Below are 21,392 nucleotides of genomic sequence, written 5' to 3' on the forward strand. Positions count from 1 at the left end.
TCTGTACTTTACTAAATAAAGGGGACCACAAAAAATGGCAGTATTTGCTTTATTTTAATAAAAAATCTTACGGTACATTAAACATATGTTTCTTATTGCAAGTTTGTCCTTAAATAAAATAGTGAACATACAAGACAACTTGTCTTTTAGTAGTAAGTAAACAAACAAAGGCTCCCAATTTACTCTGCTGACATATGCAGTAACATATTGTGTCATTTTCCATTCTATTATTTTGTCAAAATTATTAAGGACAAGTGGTAGAAAATGCATTATCAATCTCCCTGTTCATTTACTGTTAATATCTGCTTACTTTCTCTTTTAATAATAGATTTTATTTGTAAAAGCAAACAACTTTAAAGTGCTACAGTGTATTAAAAAAATAAAAAGATAATAAAAAAATAAATAAAATAAAAACTAGAACAGCCTAATAGCTAGAACTAGCACGCATATATCTAAAAAAAGGCTTTTTAAAAAAGAAGGGTTTTTAAGCCTTTTTTAAAAGCGTCCACAGTCTGTGGTGCCCTCAGGTGGTCAGGGAGAGCGTTCCACAGACTGGGAGCGGCGGAGCAGAAAGCCTGGTCTCCCATTGTTCGTAGCTTTTTCCTCGGAGGTTGGAGGAGGTTAGCTTCTGGATTAGCTTCTGGATGTTCTTGCTGGGGATCCCGACAAGAAGTGAGTTGCAGTAGTCTAGCCTGGAGGAGACAAAGAAAGAGAGAAAAACATGTTCTATCTACACCTCTGTCAACATGTAATAATCACTTATTCTTTTGTTGTTTGATATTTTATATTAGTTTTGGATGATACCACAAATGTGGGTATCAATCCGATACCAAGTAGTTACAGGATCATACATTGGTCACATTCAAAGTCTTCATGTGTCCAGGGACGTATTTCCTGTGTTTATAAACATAATATACATTTTATTTAAACGAAAGAATATGTGATGCCAAAAAATATCGACGTAATCATGGTAGTATCGACTAAATGGTAAATGGATTATACTTGTATATCGCTTTTATACCTTCAAGGTACTCAAAGCGCTTTGACACTATTTCCCACATTCACCCATTCACACACACATTCACACACTGATGGCGGGAGCTGCCATGCAAGGCCCTAACCACCACCCATCAGGAGCAAGGGTGAAGTGTCTTGCTCAAGGACACAACGAACGTGACGAGGTTGGTAGTAGGTGGGGATTGAACCAGGAACCCTCAGGTTGCTGGCACGGCCACTCTCCCAACTGCGTCATGCCGTCCCCTAGATACGCTACTGTACTTGGTATCATTACAGTGGATGTTAGATGTAGATCCACCTATGGCGTTTGTTTACATTTTGACGCCGGTGAGCTACGGTGTGTAGTGAAGCATGTTTAGCTATTATTCATCCTGCAGGGATGATACTTGTAAGAAACCTACTTTATTTGTCGCCATAGAGGCGAGAATTAGTGATTTAGAAGAAGATAAAACACTGGCGGACTGGTACTTTTTAGAGGCGGTATAGTACCGAATATGATTCATTAGTATCGCGGTACTATACTAATACTGGTATACCGTACAACCTTACATCATTGTGAGGTATCTCCTTTCAGTCTGACACAAACACTCATTTACAGTATATGTAATACTAAGCAGTTCTTTGCAAATGGATCTGGTAAAAAAAAAGGTAATATGGCTCACTGGAGGACTTCAAACACCTGCCTGCTCCACAGCCATTGAGCAGAACATCATTTATCTCTCGTGATTCACAACAGCTCTGCACTTCCCGTCAAATAAAAAAGGCTGCACACCCATTCATGGGCTGAATCACCAACCGTGTGCGTGCACGCCCCCCCCCCTGGTGATGATGGTGATGAATACTGGCTGGAGTTCCTAATGACAGTGATCAGCAACTCACACTTAAAGGCTGGCTGGCAAATACATGCAACGCCGTGCCAATACATTTGCATTCCTGCGCTCCTCCTGGCCAGGATGAAAGCAGCACTTTGGCTCCATTACTGGCGAGCCTGAGTGTGCATTCATCAACCTGCCTGCAACGTCCGTGTGTGTGCTCGTGGCTGCCATGCATACATGGTGAGGAACAAGGGCGGCGCTGCTTACCTAATGGAAACACTTAAAGTTGCACCTTAATGCTCCGGAAAACAGAAGCAGCTGAATTGTGCTGCAGTTGTACATCAAGTAGTAGACGTGCTCGTGCACAAGTCAACATGTCCTTGTTTACCCGATGTTAAGGGGTGGAAAAAGGTTTACCGTATTTTTTGGAGTATAAGTCGCTCCGGAGTATAAGTCGCACCGGCCGAAAATGCATAATAAAGAAGGAAAAAAACATTTATAAGTCGTACTGGAGTATAAGTCGCATTTTTGGGGGAAATTTATTTGATAAAACCCAACACCAAGAATAGACATAAAATAAAGAATAGTGAACAACAGGCTGAATAAGTGTACGTTATATGAGGCATAAATAACCAACTGAGAATGTGCCTGGTATGTTAACGTAACATATTATGGTAAGAGTCATTCAAATAACTATAACATATAGAACATGCTATACGTTTACCAAACAATCTGTCACTCCTAATCGCTAAATCCCATGAAATCTTATACGTCTAGTCCAGGGGTCGGCAACCTTTACCACTCAAAGAGCCATTTTGGCAAGTTTCACAAATTAAAGAAAGTAATGGGAGCCACAAAAAAAAATTTAAAATGAAAAACACTGCATACAAAGCTTAAATGCTTTGTGCTATGTTAACCAGGGGTCTCCGACACACGCACCGGCACGCACTTTAATGTGGAAATTTGATGTTAGTGCAGCCCGCGAGTTTTGAATGAATGGCGCTTGATAGCATCATGCTTGCCAACCCTCTCATTTTTCCCAGGAGACTCCAGAATATCAGAGCGTGATGACACTGCATTTGGCGCCCTCTACAGTCTGCCCTAACAGTGTACCTGCTCGACCACACGTAGAATGCAGTTTCAGCTTGCTCACGTAAGTGACAGCAAGGCGTACTAACTCAGCAGCCACACATCTTACACTGACGGTACCAATAACCAGAATCCCATGCAGCCCTAACTCTTCCGCTCAACCAACGCACGGAGAGGGGGGGGGGGGGGGGTTGATGTGTGGGGGGATTTGGTGGTAGCGGGGGTGTATAATGTAGACCGGAAGACTTAGGGCTGCATGGGATTCTGGGTAATGGTTGTGTTGTGTTTATGTTGTGTTACGGTGGGATGTTCTCCAGAAATGTGTTTTTCATTCTTTTTTGGTGTGGGTTCACACTGTGGCGCATATTTGTAACGTAACAATGTTAAAGTTGTTTGATACGGCTACCGTCAGTGTAAGCTGTGTGGCTGATGAGTAAGTATGCTTTGCTGTCTCCTGTGTGTGCAAGTAATAACAACATGAAACATGTGGCTGGACTGGCACGCTGTATGTAAATGCTATAGAGGACAATTACTGCAGTGCAATTAGGGCACGCCCTTTATTTAGTAATTAGAGTGTAAATAGGATTATTTTTTCCCTGGGAGCAATCTATGAGAGACACTGAGATCCATAAATCTCCTGGGAAAATCGGGGGGGTCGGCATGTATGTAGCTGAGCCGCATCAGAGTGGTCAAGGAGCCGCATGCGGCTCCGGAGCCGCGGGTTGCCGACCCCTGGTCTAGTCTCTTACGTGAATGAGCTAAATAATATGAATTGATATTTTACGCTAATGTGTTAATAATTTCACACATAAGTCGCACCTGAGTATAAGTCGCACTATGAAAAAAACTGCAACATATAGTCCGAAAAATACGGTAGCTAGAAGCCGTTCAAATGCACTGCAAAAACTGAAATCTAAGTAAGATTAAATATCTCAAATAAGGGTGATATTTGTTTATTTTCTGTCTGATAAGATAATTCTTCTCACTAAGCAGATTTTATGTTAGAGTGTTTTACTTGTTTTAAGGGTTTTGGTCGTAAATGATCTCAGTGAGATATTACAGCTTGTTGCTGAGATTTGATGACCTATATTGAGTAAAACATGCTTGAAACTAGAATATCTACTGTTGCAAAGCTGCGTCATCAACACTCACAAGTATAAAACTACTTTTTTAAAGTAATAATTTCTTATTTCAAGCATGAAAAAAAAATCATGATGCCGTGCGCATATCATTATGTCAAGATAATGGCACTAGCATTTACTTAATTTAAGAATATTTTTCAACATATAGAGCAAAAAAGGTCTCTTTTTTTTCGACCAATAAAAGTGCACTTGTTATTAGTGAGAATATACTTACTTTAAGGTATTTTTGGGTTCATTGAGGTTAGCTAATTTGACTTGTTTTGGAAAGTCTTGACAAGCCAAATTTTCTTGTTCTATTGGCAGATCATTTTGCTTGGTTCAAATAAAATACCACTAATTTTTGTATTTGTTTTTCTTGTTTTTGAACACTGACTTTTTGCAGTGTGCTGACCTTTTTAAAAAAAATAAAAATGTATTCATCAGTTCATGTAAACAATACACTTCAAGTGCATAGCAGATCCATAAATCAAATTAGGGGTTTACATTTAAAAAGTTAAAGTACCAATGATTGTCACAAACACACTAGGTGTGTCACGGCGCGGACTCAAACCCGCTTTTCTCCAGCAGCTGAGTCTTCCAATTCCTCCTCTGGCTGCGTGCCCAGACACGCCCCTGCTTGCGCTGGGCGCAGCACGCCCACGCAGCAACAAAGCTGCAAACAATTGCAAATCAGCGGACCCAAGAGACCTTTGCCAGAACGTAGCCAATCTTTCACAGTAAGCATCACGTCTGACACCACTCCCTCATTCCTTGCTCGCCTTCCTTGTGCTCTTCCTCGTTCCCGTGTTTGATGTCCCTTGTGTCTTCCACAGTGTCTTCCCTGCTGCCTGTGATCGTGTCCTGCCTCACAACCTCCACCTGGATCTCTGCTTGCTTCCCTCGACCCTTGACCTCTGCTTGGACTCGGAAATCGTTGCCTCTCTCCAGCCCCCGACTGCTTGCCTCCCTGCTGACTACCTCTTCTTAACTCATCTTTTGAACCGTTGGCCCCAGCAACCATCTTTACCAAGTTGGATCTCCGCAACGCCTATCACCTGGTGCGGATTAGGGAGGGAGACGAGTGGAAGACGGCGTTTAACACTCATTTGGGGCACTTCGAATACCGGGTCATGCCCTTTGGACTAACTAACGCCCCGGCTGTCTTTCAGGCCCTCGTAAATGACATTCTGCGGGACATGCTGGACCAGTTCGTCGTAGTTTACCTGGATGATATTTTGATTTTTTCTCGTAATGTGTCGGAGCACCAACAACATGTTCGACTCGTGCTCCAGAGACTCCTGGAGAACCGCCTGTTTGTTAAAGTCGAGAAGTGCAGTTTCCATACCTCTCCTGTAGAGTTCTTAGGATTTGTGGTCGAGAAGGGACACATCAGAGCCGATCCCAATAAAGTGGAGGCAGTGGTAGGGTGGCCTCAGCCATCCTCTAGAACGGAGTTGCGGAGGTTTCTCGGCTTTGCCGGGTTCTACACACGCTTCATCCGGGACTTCAGCCGGATTGCCGCACCACTCCATGCCCTCACTTCTCCAAAGAGCCCTTTTGTTTGGACTCATAAAGCCAACAACGCCTTTGAGGACCTGAAGGGGAGCTTCATCTCCGCCCCAGTCCTCGTCCACCCTGACCTGGACGTTGCTTTTCTTGTGGAGGTGGACGCCTCCGACTCCGGGATTGGTGCTATTCTTTCCCAACGCTCAATAATTGATAACCTGATTCACCCCTGTGCCTTCTTTTTCCAGACGACTGTCCCTGGCAGAGTGGAACTACGACGCTGGGAATAGGGAGTTGTTGGCGGTCCACGAGGCTCTTGCCGAATGGAGACATTGGCTTGAGGGAGCCCGACACCAGTTCCAAATCCTGACTGACCACAGCAATCTCCTCCACATCCGCTCTGCCAGGAGGCTGAACAATCGACAGGCAAGATGGCAACAATTTTTTTCTCGATTAGACTACTTGCTGTCTTTCAGACCCGGGTCGAAGAACGCTAAGGCGGACGCTCTCTCCAGACTTTTTATGGAGGAACCTTCCGGGCCGTCGGTGGACGTTCCCATTCTTCCTCCCTCTCGCATCGTGGGGATGGTTACCTGGAAAGTGGAGGAACTCGTCAAATCTACACTACGCTCCAATCCAGGTCCTGGGGGTGGACCACCCAACAGACTTTTTGTCCATCGGGAACTGCGATCCAGAGTCCTGGATTGGGGCCACTCTAGTCTGTTCTTGTGCCATCCAGGCTTCCAACGATCCCTGTCACTTCTGCGAAGACGCTTCTGGTGGCCTTCCATGGCCAAAGATACACGTGAGTTCATCGCAGCCTGTTCTACTTGTGCCCGCAGTAAGGCCTCACACAGACCTCCGGCTGGTCTCCTTCACCCGCTTCCCATCCCTGCCCGCCCTTGGTCACACATCGCTCTGGACTTCATCACGGGATTCCCAGCATCCAGAGGTAACACTACCATTTTGACCATTGTGGATCGCTTCTCCAAGGCAACCCACTTCATCCCGCTGTGCAAACTACCTTCTGCTTCGGAGACGGCTGACCTTCTCACTCTGCACGTCATCAAACTGCATGGTATCCCGGTAGACATCGTCTCTGACCGGGGCCCCCAGTTTTCTTCACAAGTCTGGAGAGCCTTCTGTAAGCGGATTGGGGCCTCGGTCAGTCTCACTTCGGGATACCACCCCCAGAGCAACGGGCAGGCAGAGAGGGCGAACCAGAGCCTGGAGACCATGCTCCGCTGCATCATCAACAAACAACCCACATCCTGGAGCAAGTTCCTTCCTTGGGTGGAGTATTCATACAACTCCTTGAAGAGCTCAGCTACCGGTATGTCACCATTTGAATGCTCATTGGGCTATCAACCCCCCTTGTTTCCTCAACAAGAACAGGAGATAGCTGTGCCCTCGACTAAAGCCCATATCAGGCAGTGCCAGAGGGTGTGGAGAGCCGCTCGAGCAGCCTTGGAGAGGGCTTCTGAGAAGATGTGCCGCAACGCCAACCGTCATCGCGTCCTGGCTCCATCCTATCGGCCGGGACAGCGAGTTTTGTTACTAGCTAAGGACCTTAATCTCCAGGTACCGTCTAAAAAGTTAGCTCCACGCTATGTAGGTCCATTTACCATCATCTCCATCATTAACCCTGTATCTGTCAAGCTGGCTCTCCCACCCTCAGTCAAGAGACACTCTGTGGTACACGTGTCCCAGATCAAACCGGTAGCGGAGAGCGCTCTGTCCCCTCCTGTCCCTGCCCCCCCCTCCCTCTAGGTTTCTGGAAAACGGAGACCAGTTTTGGACGGTCAAGGAAATCCTCAGGGTCCGTCGACAAGGTAGGGGGCTCGTTTATCTGGTCGACTGGGAGGGATTTGGACCGGAGGACAGATCTTGGGTGCCAGCCTCCTACCTTGCCGATCCCTCTCTTTTAGAGGATTTCTACCGTGCCAATCCTGATGCTCCCCGGCGCTCGTCGGGTGCCTCGCCTAAGGGGGGAGGTACTGTCATGGCGCGGACTCGAACCCGCTTTTCTCCAGCAGCTGAGTCTTCCAATTCCTCCTCTGGCTGCGTGCCCAGACACGCCCCTGCTTGCGCTGGGCGCAGCACGCCCACGCAGCAACAAAGCTGCAAACAATTGCGAATCAGCACACCTGGACCTGACGAGAGGGAGCGGCATAAAAGCCGGCGGACCCAAGAGACCTTTGCCAGAACGTAGCCAATCTTTCACAGTAAGCATCACGTCTGGCACCACTCCCTCGTTCCTTGCTCGCCTTCCTTGTGCTCTTCCTCGTTCCCGTGTTTGATGTCCCTTGTGTCTTCCACAGTGTCTTCCCTGCTGCCTGTGATCGTGTCCTGCCTCACGACCTCCACCTGGATCTCTGCTTGCTTCCCTCGACCCTTGACCTCTGCTTGGACTCGGAAATCGTTGCCTCTCTCCAGCCCCCGACTGCTTGCCTCCCTGCTGACTACCTCTTCGCCTTGCCCCTTGGATTCCACGAAAGATTCAAACAACACGCATCGACAACAACCCCTGGTAAAACTTACATTGTTTATTCTACACATCGTCCGCACTCATTCACTTGTGGTAGCATACACACCCCACACACTCATCAAGGTTTTCAATAAACCTAGTAAACCGCAGTCCTGCCTTGGTGTCGCCTCCTTCCCTTTGCCCGGTACACAACAAGGTGTGGTGAAATTTGCCCTCTGCATTTGACCCATCACCCTTGATCACCCCCTGGGAGGTGAGGGAAGCAGTGGGCAGCAGTGTTGGCTGCGCCCGGGAATCATTTTTGGTGATTTAACCCCCAATTCCAACCCTTGATGCTGAGTGTCAAGCAGGGAGGTAACGGGTCCCATTTTTGTAGTCTTTGGTATGACTCGGCCGGGGTTTGAACTCACAACCTACCGATCTCAGAGCGGACACTCTATTTCCTGACCAAAAAGGTACAGGCCAGGTGTTCCCACACTTGTTCTGCAGGCAAGCTACTTTTCAATTGACCAAGTGGAGGGGATCTACCTCATTCATATACAGGTATATGATTTATATTTATTTGTTTATGAAAGAGATGTTTTTGTTAACAAGTCAAAAGTGTTTAATGATGATGCAAGCATGATTAACACATATAGATTACTTTCTTTCATGAAGACAAGAATATAAGTTAGTGTATTACCTGATTCTGATGACTTGCATTGATTGGAATCAGACAGTAGTGATGATAACGTCCGCATTTTCTAGGATTTCTAGGATTTCACTCCTACCCACTTCTCCAAAGTGAGCTGGCTGAGGGTGGAGGACAAAGTAAAACAACTTGCACTGAGCCTAGTCTATAAAATTCGCTACACCTCCCTGATACCGAAGTACTTGTCAAACTACTTCCTTAAAGGCCTACTGAAATTATTATTTTTTATTTAAACGGGAATAGCAGATCCATTCTATGTGTCATACTTGATAATTTCGCGATATTGCCATATTTTTGCTGAAAGGATTTAGTAGAGAAAATCGACGATAAAGTTCGCAACTTTTGCTCGCTGATAAAAAAAAGCCTTGCCTGTACCGGAAGTAGCGTGACGTCACAGGAGCTAGTATTCCCCACAATTCCCCATTGTTTACAATGGAGCGAGAGAGATTCGGACCGAGAAAGTGACGATTACCCCATTAATTTGAGCGAGGATGAAAGATTCGTAGATGAGGAACGTTACAGTGAAGGACTTGAGAGGCAGTGATGGACGTATCTTTTTTCGCTCTGACCGTAACTTAGGTACAAGCTGGCTCATTGGATTCCACACTCTCCTTTTTCTATTGTGGATCACGGATTTGTATTTTAAACCACCTCGGATACTATATCCTATTGAAAATGAGAGTCGAGCACGCGAAATGGACATTTAAAGTGACTTTTATCTCCAAGACAATACATCAGTGACACACTTAGCTACTGAGCTAACGTGCTAGCATCGTTCTCAAATGAAGATAGAAACAAAATAAATAAACCCCTGACTGGAAGGATAGACAGAAGACCAACAATAATATTAAACCATGTACATGTAACTACACGGTTAAAAATTCTCAGCCTGGTAAGGCTTAACTATGCTGTTGCTAACGACGCTAAGGCTAATTTAGCAACTTAGCAACCGGACCTCACAGAACTATGATCAAACATTAGCGCTCCACCTACGCCAGCCAGCCCTCATCTGCTCATCAACAGCCGTGCTCACCTGCATTCCAGCGATCAACGGCGCGACGAAGGACTTCATCCGTGGGTTTGGCGGCAAACATCGGCTAGGCGTCAGGGTAAGTAGTCCTTGTTGTGTTGCTGTAAGTATTGTAATGCCCCGCAGTGGAGAAGGAGTCACACAGACGAGGATGCGCTGCTCAATCGCTTTATTAACAAGCGGTAACTGGTTGTAGTTCAAAAAGTAACGCACACACATACACGAGCTGCTGTTAGCCAAAACTCACGCTCACACACACTCAAGTTCTCCGCCAACTCACTCGCGCATGCGCGTTCCCCAAACCCTTAAAGACACAGTACACTAATGCAAATATCACAGATATTACAGTATTGTACTTAGCCGCTAAGACACCGATCAATCCCACCTACAACATTCTTCTTTGCAGTCTCCATTGTTCATTAAACAAATTGCAAAAGATTCACCAACACAGATGTCCAGAACACTGTGGAATTTTGTCGAAGAAAACAAGAGGCCTTTCTAACGGGTCCGATGGGGTCCAACCACTTCCGTTGCTTTTGTGACGTCACGCGCATAAATCATATCCAAAGGAGTTTTTCAACCGGAAGTGTGGCGGGAATTTTAAAATTGCACTTTATAAGTTAACCCGGCCGTATTGGCATGTGTTGCAATGTTAAGATTTCATCATTGATATATAAACTATCAGACTGCGTGGTTGGTAGAAGTGGGTTTCAGTAGGCCTTTAATGTAAATGACCGCCATAACCACAACACCAGAGGGAGCTCCACAAACCATGTTAAACCCAGATTCCAATCTAACAAAGGTCTTAAAGGGAAACTTCGTTTTTTTTCAACCTGGGCCCTGTTTTCATAATTTTTTCTGTATATGTGAGTGCTGGATAAAACATTTTTTGAGGTCGCGCCAGTATTGAGCAGGGCAGGCAGCCTCCAGCCCAGCTAACGCTCGTACACAGGGCAACTGGCTCTCGTCAAAATTCGGCCTATAAACATGCATTTTTTTCACACTGACAGGCTCAGATAGTTACAATGAGTGTCCGACAACATACTAGAAAGGAGAAATTAACGTATGTCTCTACCTTTAGCTGGAGATCGCTGTTTGTTGTGAGCTGTGTCCAAATCTCACCACGCTACAAATCTCGTTCCGAAATCTCGCGATAACTCGCGACAAAACACCGGTGGAAAAACAGTTACCTGACTGAGGTGAAGAGAGACGACCGAAGTGATTTTGTATTGGACTAAGTTACCGAAGACTGTTAGTTTAGTTTTATAGAAAAGGGTTAGGGTTAGGTAACTGTTTTTCCACCGGTGTTTTGTCGCGAGTTATCGCGAGATTTCGGAACGAGATTTGTAGCGTGGTGAGATTTGGACACAGCTCACAACAAACAGCGATCTCCAGCTAAAGGTAGAGACATACGTTAATTTCTCCTTTCTAGTATGTTGTCGGACACTCATTGTAACTATCTGAGCCTGTCAGTGTGAAAAAAATGCATGTTTATAGGCCGAATTTTGACGAGAGCCAGTTGCCCTGTGTACGAGCGTTAGCTGGGCTGGAGGCTGCCTGCCCTGCTCAATACTGGCGCGACCTCAAAAAATGTTTTATCCAGCACTCACATATACAGAAAAAATTATGAAAACAGGGCCCAGGTTGAAAAAAACCGAAGTTTCCCTTTAACTCATTCTCCTTCTATGCCACATCAATATGGAATGCAGTCCCAACAGGTGTAAAAGAAAGTGCATCTCTTTCCTCCTTCAAAACCGCAATAAAAGAACTCCTCCAGGCAACTTCAACCCTTGACTAACATCCTCCCCCCACCACATCCCACCTCCCCGGATTGTAAATAATCAAATGTAAATAATCAAATGTATATAATCAAATGTATATACAAGTTCTTATGTTTTCTGAGCTCACTATGTTCACTGCTCGCTGTACATATCCTACCAAGTCAGACCTACACTGTTACTATGTCCATTTCTCAGATGATATTATTGTTGATGACTGAAGTGCTGATATCAACCAAACCTACCCCCCCCCCCTCCCCCCCCCCCACACACACACACACACACATCCCACCTCCCGGATTGTAAATAATGTAAATAATTCAATGAATATACTCTGATGATTAACTTGTGTGACTGTATTATGCTGATAGTATATATTTGTGCCATGAATTGATTAACGTGGACCCCGACTTAAACAAGTTGAAAAACTTGTTACCATTTAGTGGTCAATTGTACGGAATATGTACTGTACTTAGCAATCTAATAATAAAAGTCTCAATCAATCAATCAATCAATCAAAATGGAGGAGAAAAAAAGTCCTCCTTTCTGTCTAATACCACATGAAAGTGGTTGGTTTTTGGCATCTTATTTGTCCAGCTTCCATACTCCTTTTTATACACTTTACAAGAAATACATTGGCGGCAAACTCCGTAGCTTGCTAGCTTGTGCACGCCAGCTTTCTGAGACTTTTATTTTGTTAGCGCAGGTAGGATGAAGCAGCGCTTTTATTGTGAAGACAGGAACTTTGCAGTCGGTCTTTAGTACGGCGCGAGAGTCTGTTGAAATAAAAAGTGTTTCTCTCCTTCCTGTCGGTCATTTTTTCTTAATAATGATCTGGCAGCAGCCAGCGTCATCTCACAAGACCCTCGGGTGCCGTGAATGTCAATCAAGTGACGTCATAGTGAAGATTGATGATCGCTAATTCTTAGGACTATTTTTTTAATGCCTGGCTGTCGATCGACTGACACACCCTCCGCCATCGACCGGGAGCTCGCCATCGACGTAATGGGCACCCCTGGTGTAGGCTGAAGATAAATGCTTATTATGCCTACCCTTTCCACATTGCCTTTGTACATGTCAAATAGAGAAAAGAAAAGAAAAACAAAAAAAAATAAATCTTGAGATATTGAAACACAAGAAAGGACTCTAGAGTCTCTGTCAAAATCATAGTACTTGATCACATGCATTGTTAAGCATGTAAATACATGCATTTACCCATATATACATATGTATATAAACATATACATACATATCTACACATACCGCATACGATTGTTTAAATGCACAATTGCACATACATTTTATACCTTTTTCTTTGTTTTTTTTTGTTTTTTTACTACCTCTTTCCTCCCTTTCTTTTCCATCACTTTCTTCCCACATCGTGATCCATAATATAGTAATGTGAAGAAGTAATGTGTAAATATATATATGTATGAACAAGTTAGTAATGTATAGGTATATAAACATGGGCAAATGCAGAGAATAATTTCGCCACACCTCGTGTGTGTGTGACAGTCATTGGTACTTTTACTTTTTTACTTTTTTAATGATACTATCATGTTCCACATCTATTGATCGTACTTATTACTACTCACAGCACATCTCTGTACTTATTTAGTCTTATTGTTAAACATTTTTAAACACATGGATCGTGTTTAAAAAAACTTTCAAGGTACAACATAATATACATTTTAAAAAATCGAAAGAAGATGTGATGCCAAAAAATATCGACGTAATCATAGTAGTATCGACTAGATACGCTCCTGTACTTGGTATCATTACGGTGGATGTTAGGTGTAGATCTACCAATGGCGTTAGTTTACATTCATGATCGGCATCATTAGCAGTGACGCCGGTGAGCTACGGTGTGTAGTGAAGCATCCTGCAGTGATAACGATACTTGTAAGAAACTCACGTTATTTGTCGCCATGGAGACAAGGATTAGTGATTTAGAAGTAGCTACAACACTGCCGACTGCGGCTGGATGTTAGCCGCTAGCTAGCTAGCCATGTCTAAAAGCACCTCTTCCTGAGGGCGTTTCAGTGTTATAACTTCACCTTTATCTTTAGTTTTTAAGCCAAAATGCATCCGTTCTCCCTTTTCTGTCTCCACACTGTGTCTGCGTGTACGTACTCTTTGATTGTGCGCTGCTGAACATGCTCCTCTCCTCTAAACCAGCATTGTCATGACGTGACGGCGATGGGGGCGCAAGGGGGTTGGGGGGTTGGGGGAGGCAGGGGCGTGGGGCACCGGTTCTTTTCAGAGGCGGTATAGTATCGTATATGATTCATTAGTATCGCGGTACTATACCAATACCGGTATACCGTACAACCCTAGGTAGGACTGGCACCAAACAGTTGCGTGTGCGTTGTTGCTTTAAAAGTTGACCTATTTATGGGCTAAAATGCAATGATGTTTATTTCTACTTTTGAAAAAGTGGAATATTTCAATCTCAAAACCACACACATAATGTCGTGTGCCAACATTCTTTGTCATACGTTTATATTTTAGTTTTTTACTGTTATTTATACTCTGCTTACAACACCTGAATGGTGTCGCTACATTTCGGTTTACTGTATAAAAATACAAATATAGTAACAAATAACATCTTGCAATGTGGCACAGATAAAAATAGTCGGTGTAAAAACAACACATTCCTACCAAGTGACCTTTAAGTGCAAACGTTGCTGAGAAGTATAAGTGGGAGTCACCTTCCCGGGAAAAAAAGACCCCCCCCAGCCATCAAACACCACCCACCTTTTTTTCCCTCTCCGTCAAGGATAATTGCTCATGTGAGCTTACACGACACGCCTCGCTCCCTTTTCCAAAGACAACACACAAGTTAGGTTGACCAAACACTCTTTTGCATTGTGCACTCATGTGTTTTTATATTTAATGCAGAGTGGCGATTCATATGCGAAATAAAAAAGCACCAAGATACAAAAGTCTATTGTTTGTATGACCGTGTTTTTGCACCAATCTGCAGAGGAAACCTTATGGGTATATACCAGGGGTCGGCAACCTTTACCACTCAAAGAGCCATTTTGGCAAGTTTCACAAATTAAAGAAAGTAATGGGAGCCACAAAAAAAATTTTTTAATTTAAAATGAAAAACACCGCATACAAAGCTTAAACGCTTTGTGCTATGTTAACTAGGGGTCTCCGACACACGCACCGGCACGCACTTTAATGTGGAAATTTGATGTTAGTGCAGCCCGCGGGTTTTGAATGAATGGCGCTTGATAGCGTCATACTTGCCAACCCTCTCATTTTTCCCGGGAGACTCCCGAATATCAGAGCGTGATGACACTGTATTTGGCGCCCTCTACAGTCTGCCCTAACAGTGTACCTGTTCGACCACACGTAGAATGCAATTTCAGCTTGCTCACGTAAGTGACAGCAAGGCGTACTAACTCAGCAGCCACACATCTTACACTGACGGTACCAATACCCAGAATCCCATGCAGCCCTAACTCTTCCGCTCAACCAACGCACGGAGAGGGGGGGGGTTGATGTGTGGGGGGATTTGGTGGTAGCGGGGGTGTATAATGTAGACCGGAAGAGTTAGGGCTGCATGGGATTCTGGGTAATGGTTGTGTTGTGTTTATGTTGTGTTACGGTGGGATGTTCTCCAGAAATGTGTTTTTCATTCTTTTTTGGTGTGGGTTCACAGTGTGGCACATATTTGTAACGTAACAATGTTAAAGTTGTTTGATACGGCTACCGTCAGTGTAAGCTGTGTGGCTGATGACTAAGTATGCTTTGCTGTCTCCTGTGTGTGCAAGTAATAACAACATGCAACATGTGGCTGGACTGGCACGCTGTATGTAAATGCTATAGAGGACAATTACTGCAGTGCAATTAGGGCACGCCCTTTATTTAGTAATTAGAGTGTAAATATGATTATTTTTTCCCTGGGAGTAATCTATGAGGGACACTGAGATCCATAAATCTCCTGAGAAAATCGGGGGGGTCGGCATGTATGTAGCTGAGCCGCATCAGAGTGGTCAAGGAGCCGCATGCGGCTCCGGAGCCGCGGGTTGCCGACCCCTGGTATATACAGTCGTGGTCAAAAGTTTACGGACACTTGTAAAGAACATAATATCATGGCTGTCTTGAGTTTCCAATAATTTCTACAACTCTTATTTTTTTGTGATGGAGTGATTGGAGCACATACTTGTTGGTCACAAAAAACATTCATGAAGTTTGGTTCTTTTATGAATTTATTATGGGTGTACTGAAAAATGCTCCAATCACTCGATCACAAAAAAATAAGAGTTGTGGAAATTATTGGACACTCAAGACAGCCATGACATTATGGTCTTTATAAGACACAAATTTATGTTATGCCAATTCTGCCGAGCAACAAGAGACATAAACCCAAATTATCTACACGGCTCCACCTGCTGTAGAACCATTAAATAGTAAATCAATAAATATTTACTAACTGTACAGGCCAGTAGGATTAATATTAGTCATTTCAATATTCATTTTCATACAATGGATAACAGAAACTGTTACAGTGGCGCATGTAGAGACAAAAGGCAGCTGGCAAGTCAAACTATTTATCTAATTACTTGGAGAGCAAAAAGCTGCAAAAAAAAAATAAGGCAGTAGAGTAATTTATGCACACAGACAAAAGGCAATAATCCAGCGCTTGACTTGAGTAACCAATAGAAAACAGCTGCGCTGGCAGGAAACTAAGCGGTAAGTGATGGTGCAGCAAAAAACAAGAAGTCCGACATGAAGTACTACCAAAACAAAAGCACTCACCATCTCAATAGTTGTGTTAAAAATAAAAAAAACACTTCAGTCCACTTCGGTGACAAATGAGGAGGGGTAATGGATACATCGGTGGGTAGCTAGTGGGAGGAGCAACATCGCAGTCTGCATCTCTAAAGGACAACTTTGCAAATATAAACAAAAAGGCTTCGCAACACATCTTAAAATCAAGCCTAGTGCTCAGCAAACTATCTGCCAGACGTGGGAGCTGTAAGGCTAAACTAGCACGATGTTGCTGGTAAAAAAAAATTAGTGTAATGTTAGCACTGTAGCAAACATAGCTATGCTAGTGTTGCTAACATTTGTGCCATCCTGTCCTACACAATATTATGTTTATGTGTGTGATATATGACATATTTTACATTGGACAAGTGCACAGCAAAGTGCAGGGTTTCCACCAGAGCATTTTTATTACCGCCACACCTTGAAAATAAGGTTGTTTTTTATTTTAACTTGAAAGCAAATTAAAGTAATATAATATATTGTAGCCCCCAGAAGAATGCACACAAAGTCTGACGCTATTTTTAATTTTTATTACCAATCGTATGATAAACATCGGCAAAATTCGAACAGGTTTTACCTCCCGTGTACACAATTTCGTCTCTGTGAGTCAGCGCTTCCTCGCCAGACACACAACAACACTTCCTCATTCTCTGCCAATCACCTTTCAGGCACGGACAATGTGTTTGTAAACATGGGAAAAACTGACATCAAATCCAAACCACACAAACATAAAACATTAACATTAGCTGGTCATTACAGTATGAATTTATATATATATATATATATATATATATATATATATATATATATATATACATATACATATATATATATATATATATATACATATACATATATATATATATATATATATATATATATATATATATATATATATATATATATGTATATATATATATATATATATATATATATATATATATATATATATATAGCGTTATATTTGCACACTATTGACAAGTGATGTACCGAGAACTTGACCACCAAAAAAGGACTTTGATCACTAAAAACCACGCCATCGAAACCGGATGTAAACAGGATGGACACCATTGTCCGGAGCATTGTCAGCATGTCTGTGATGTGGATGTGATTTTTATATACACAAAACCCAAAACCAGTGAAGTTGGCACGTTGTGTAAATCGTAAATAAAAACAGAATACAATGATTTGCAAATCCTTTTCAACCTGTGGGATCTGAGCCGAAAATGTTGTTGTGGCTTGTGCAGCCCTTTTAGACACTTGTGATTCAGGGCTATATAAATACACTTTGATTTATTGATTGATTGAACCTATATTCAATTGAATGCCAAGATTGGGTATAAAATGAAATGAAATGCTCAGTCATTCACAAACAAGGATGGGACGAGGGTCAACACTTTGTGAACAAATGTGTGAGCAAATTGTTTAAGAACAACATTTCTCAACGAGCTACTGCAAGGAATTTAGGGATTACACCATCTACGGTCCGTAATATCATCAAAAGGTTCAGAGAATCTGGAGAAATCACTGCACGTAAGCAGCAAGGCTGAAAACCAACATTTAATGCCCGTGACCTTCGATCCCTCAGGCGGTACTGCATCAAAAACCGACATCAGTGTGTAAAGGATATCACCACATGGGCTCAGAAACATTTCAGAAAAACAATGTCAGTAACTACAGTTCATCGCTACATCTGTAAGTGCAAGTTAAAACTCTACTATGCAAAGCGAAAGCCATTTATCAACAACACCCAGAAACGCCGCCAGCTTCGCTTGGCTCGAGCTCATCTAAGATGGACTGATGCAAAGTGTAAAAGTGTTCTGTGGTCTGACGAGTCCACATTTCAAAATGTTTTTGGAAACTGTGGACGTTGTGTCCTCCGGAAAAAAGAGGAAAAGAACCATCTGGACTGTTATAGGCACAGAGTTCAAAAGCCAGCATCTGTGATGGTATGGGGGTGTATTAGTGCCCAAGGCATGGGTAACTTACACATCTGTGAAGGCACCATTAATGATGAGATGTACATACAGGTTTTGGAGAAACATGTTGCCATCCAAGCAACGTTATAATGGACGCCCCTGCTTATTTCAGCAAGACAATGCCAAGCCACGTGTTACAACAGCGTGGCTTCGTAGTAAAAGAGTGACTATTGACATTATGGACTGGCCTGCCTGTAGTCCAGACCTGTCTGCCATTGAAAATGTGTGGCGCATTATAAAGCGTAAAATACCACAACGGAAACCCCAGACTGTAGAACAACTTAAGCTGTACATCAAGCAAGAATGGGAAATAATTCCACCTGAAAAGCTTAAACAGTTGGTCTCCTCAGTTCCCAAACGTTTACAGAGTGTTGTTAAAAGGAAAGGCCATGTAACACAGTGGTAAAAGTGACCGTGAGAACTTTTTTGCAATGTGTTGCTGCTATTAAATTCTAAGTTAATGATTACTTGCAAAAAAAAAACAGTTTCTCAGTTCGAACATTAAGTATCTTGTCTTTGCAGTTTATTCAATTGAATATAAGTTGAAAAGGATTTGCAAATCATTGTATTCTGTTTTTATTTACGAATTACACAACGTGCCAACTTCACTGGTTTTGGGTTTTTATATTGCAGATATATCCGCAGACAGCCATTTACAAAATGTGCAAATATTAAGAGGACAAATACAGCTTGAGCAAGAGCGCCATGCAAGTGTGACGTCATGCTCGCTGAGGCTCTCTTCTTTTGTCAAAAACATCGAGAGACAGAAGTCCATCAACACGAGTGCATTCTGTAATAACACCAGAAGAAGATGCTAGATATGTTGCTAGTTGTTTTTAATAGAACAAAAGTCATTAAGTTGGTAAACACTTGAAAAAATCTCAAGCAGCAACAATTAAAAATGGCAAAACGATAGCAAAAAATGTTTTAATACTAATTAATAAGAACAGATTTGTTTTGAATGTATGTATACATTTTTTGAGCCTTTTTAAAGAAGATCATATCATCATGGCAAATTATGCAAAATTCTCAATGACGTCATGATGACCACAACCCATAACCACGCCCCCACCACCACATGTAACTTGGCAGTTTAGGGGAAACCCTGAAGTGTATACCGGTATGGAAAGAAAAAATAAAAGTATGGATAAAGTGCACAATAACATTGATTGGAGACACACACACCCTCTTGGATAGGCCTGGACAGTAGAACTTATTAAAGCACTTTTAAACTTAAAACTGATGCAATATACTATATTATTGCCAACATTCAAATTGTACTATCTTTCGGGGTGTTTCCACTCCACTTCTACGTTTTTGCTCAAGTTGTAGTTAACCCTCGGTGACCCCCTCTATTAACAAAGTCAACTGTATGGAAGAACTGCAGAGGAGAATCAGAATCAGAAGTATTTTATTAATCCCCGAGGGGAAATTAAGAGAGTTAAAAGAGTTCCGTGTTGTCTGTGGTGGTGATGGTTGAACAGTCAGTTCAGTTTCAGTTTATTAGGAACATGCATACGATACAATGGAATGCATCACACAATCCCAGTTGTTTCATCACAGCACGTCCGAAAAGGAGTAGGAAAAACCTGAGCTTATTTAATCCTACCCCTTTTCAAACCATAGCAATTGTATCCCATTTCCTTGTTCTCTGTAACATAACAGTGTAAGTATTAAGTAATAAATAAATAATATACCATAGTAAGTAAACAAACATTAAATACATAAATATTCTTTATCTCATTTTTAAAAAAAGTTGTTCTTCTGTGTACTTTGTGAACACTTGTAGTTTGAACAGTCTTAAACTGAATCATATTAGTGCTTTGTTTGATTTATTTGCTTAATCCATTCCATAATTTAATTCCACATACTGATATGCTGAAGGTTTTAAGTGTTGTACATTCATACACATGTTTTAAATTACATTTTCCTCTAAGGTTATATTTGTCCTGTGTCCTGGGCATGATGCTAAAGTGCATCCGGGAGTGGAGGCTCCTCTATGGGGTCTTGGGGCACTAAGAGTTAACCCCTTTACTACTGTTACCCCAGGTGGCCCTTGGCAAAGGCCTAGTACCTGACTGCCCCCTAGCCAGGGATACGGTGAAGACCTCAACGGCGGAGCAGGCGGAAGACGGTAGATTTAAGAACTACCACAACGGCTGCGATGGCGGCAGAAGGCTGCAGCAGAAAAGGGTCCCCAGTCGTCTTGGACTCCATGCCACTGGACCCTGACCCGATTCTGTCAAGGATCGTGTGGTGACTGTCTGTGCACCAGTCTCCCCACGTAAAACTAAGTCACGCACAGGCATCCTCCATAAAGGGATACACCCCTACCAGGAGGATCGTCATACTCGTTTGAGTGACTGCCGATGAATATGTGTCCTCTTTTGTCGAGAAGAACTGTTGTACATTCTTGGGTAACAGGTTGTAGTTTGCTTTTTGCATCATTTTAGCTGTTTGAAAATGCACCAAATCATTGAATTTAAATATTTGTGATTCAATAAATAAAGGGTTTGTATGTTGTCTATATCCAACATGATGGATTACTCTAATTCAGGGGTGCTCATTACGTCGATCGCGATCTACCGGTCGATCGCGATCTACCGGTCGATCGCGGAGGTTGTGTCAGTCGTTCGCCAGCCAGGCATTAAAAAAATAGTTCTAAAAATGAGCGATCATAAATTTTCACTATGACGTCACTTTCGTCACTTGATTGACATTCACGGCACCCGAGGGTCTTCTGAGATGACGCTGGCTGCTGCCAGCTCATTATTAAGAAAAAATGACAGACAGGAAGGCGAGAAACCCTTTTTATTTCAACAGACTCTGGCGCCGTACCTGTCGTCAAAACTCCAAAGACCGACTGCACAGTTCCTGCCTTCACAATAAAAGCTCTGCTTCATCCTGCCTGCGCTGAGAGTCTCAGAAAGCTGGCGTGCACAAGCTAGCACGCTACGGAGTTTGCCGCCAATGTATTTCTTGTAAAGTGTATACAAAGGAGTATGGAAGCTGGACAAATAAGATGACAAAAACCAACCACTTTCATGTGGTATTGGACAGAAAGGAGAACTTTTTTTCTCCTCCGTTTGAAAA

At 42.9% G+C, this 21,392-nt stretch overlaps 1 protein-coding gene across 2 annotated transcripts in view; it reads right to left on the reverse strand.

Moving 5' to 3' along the window:
* LOC133641655 (uncharacterized) overlaps positions 1-21,392 on the reverse strand; it is a 134,134-nt gene that overhangs the window by 26,387 nt on the left and 86,355 nt on the right. The window contains exon 8 of one of the 2 annotated variants that reach the window (XM_062035537.1): positions 78-692. The exons of the other annotated variant lie outside the window; for it this stretch is intronic. The gene's annotated coding sequence lies outside the window, so the exon portion shown is untranslated. Of the gene's footprint in view, positions 1-77; positions 693-21,392 lie in introns of those variants that run through there. 2 annotated transcript variants of the gene reach the window in all.

Source organism: Entelurus aequoreus, linkage group LG24 (assembly GCF_033978785.1).
Source record: "Entelurus aequoreus isolate RoL-2023_Sb linkage group LG24, RoL_Eaeq_v1.1, whole genome shotgun sequence".
Lineage (NCBI taxonomy): Eukaryota > Metazoa > Chordata > Actinopteri > Syngnathiformes > Syngnathidae > Entelurus > Entelurus aequoreus.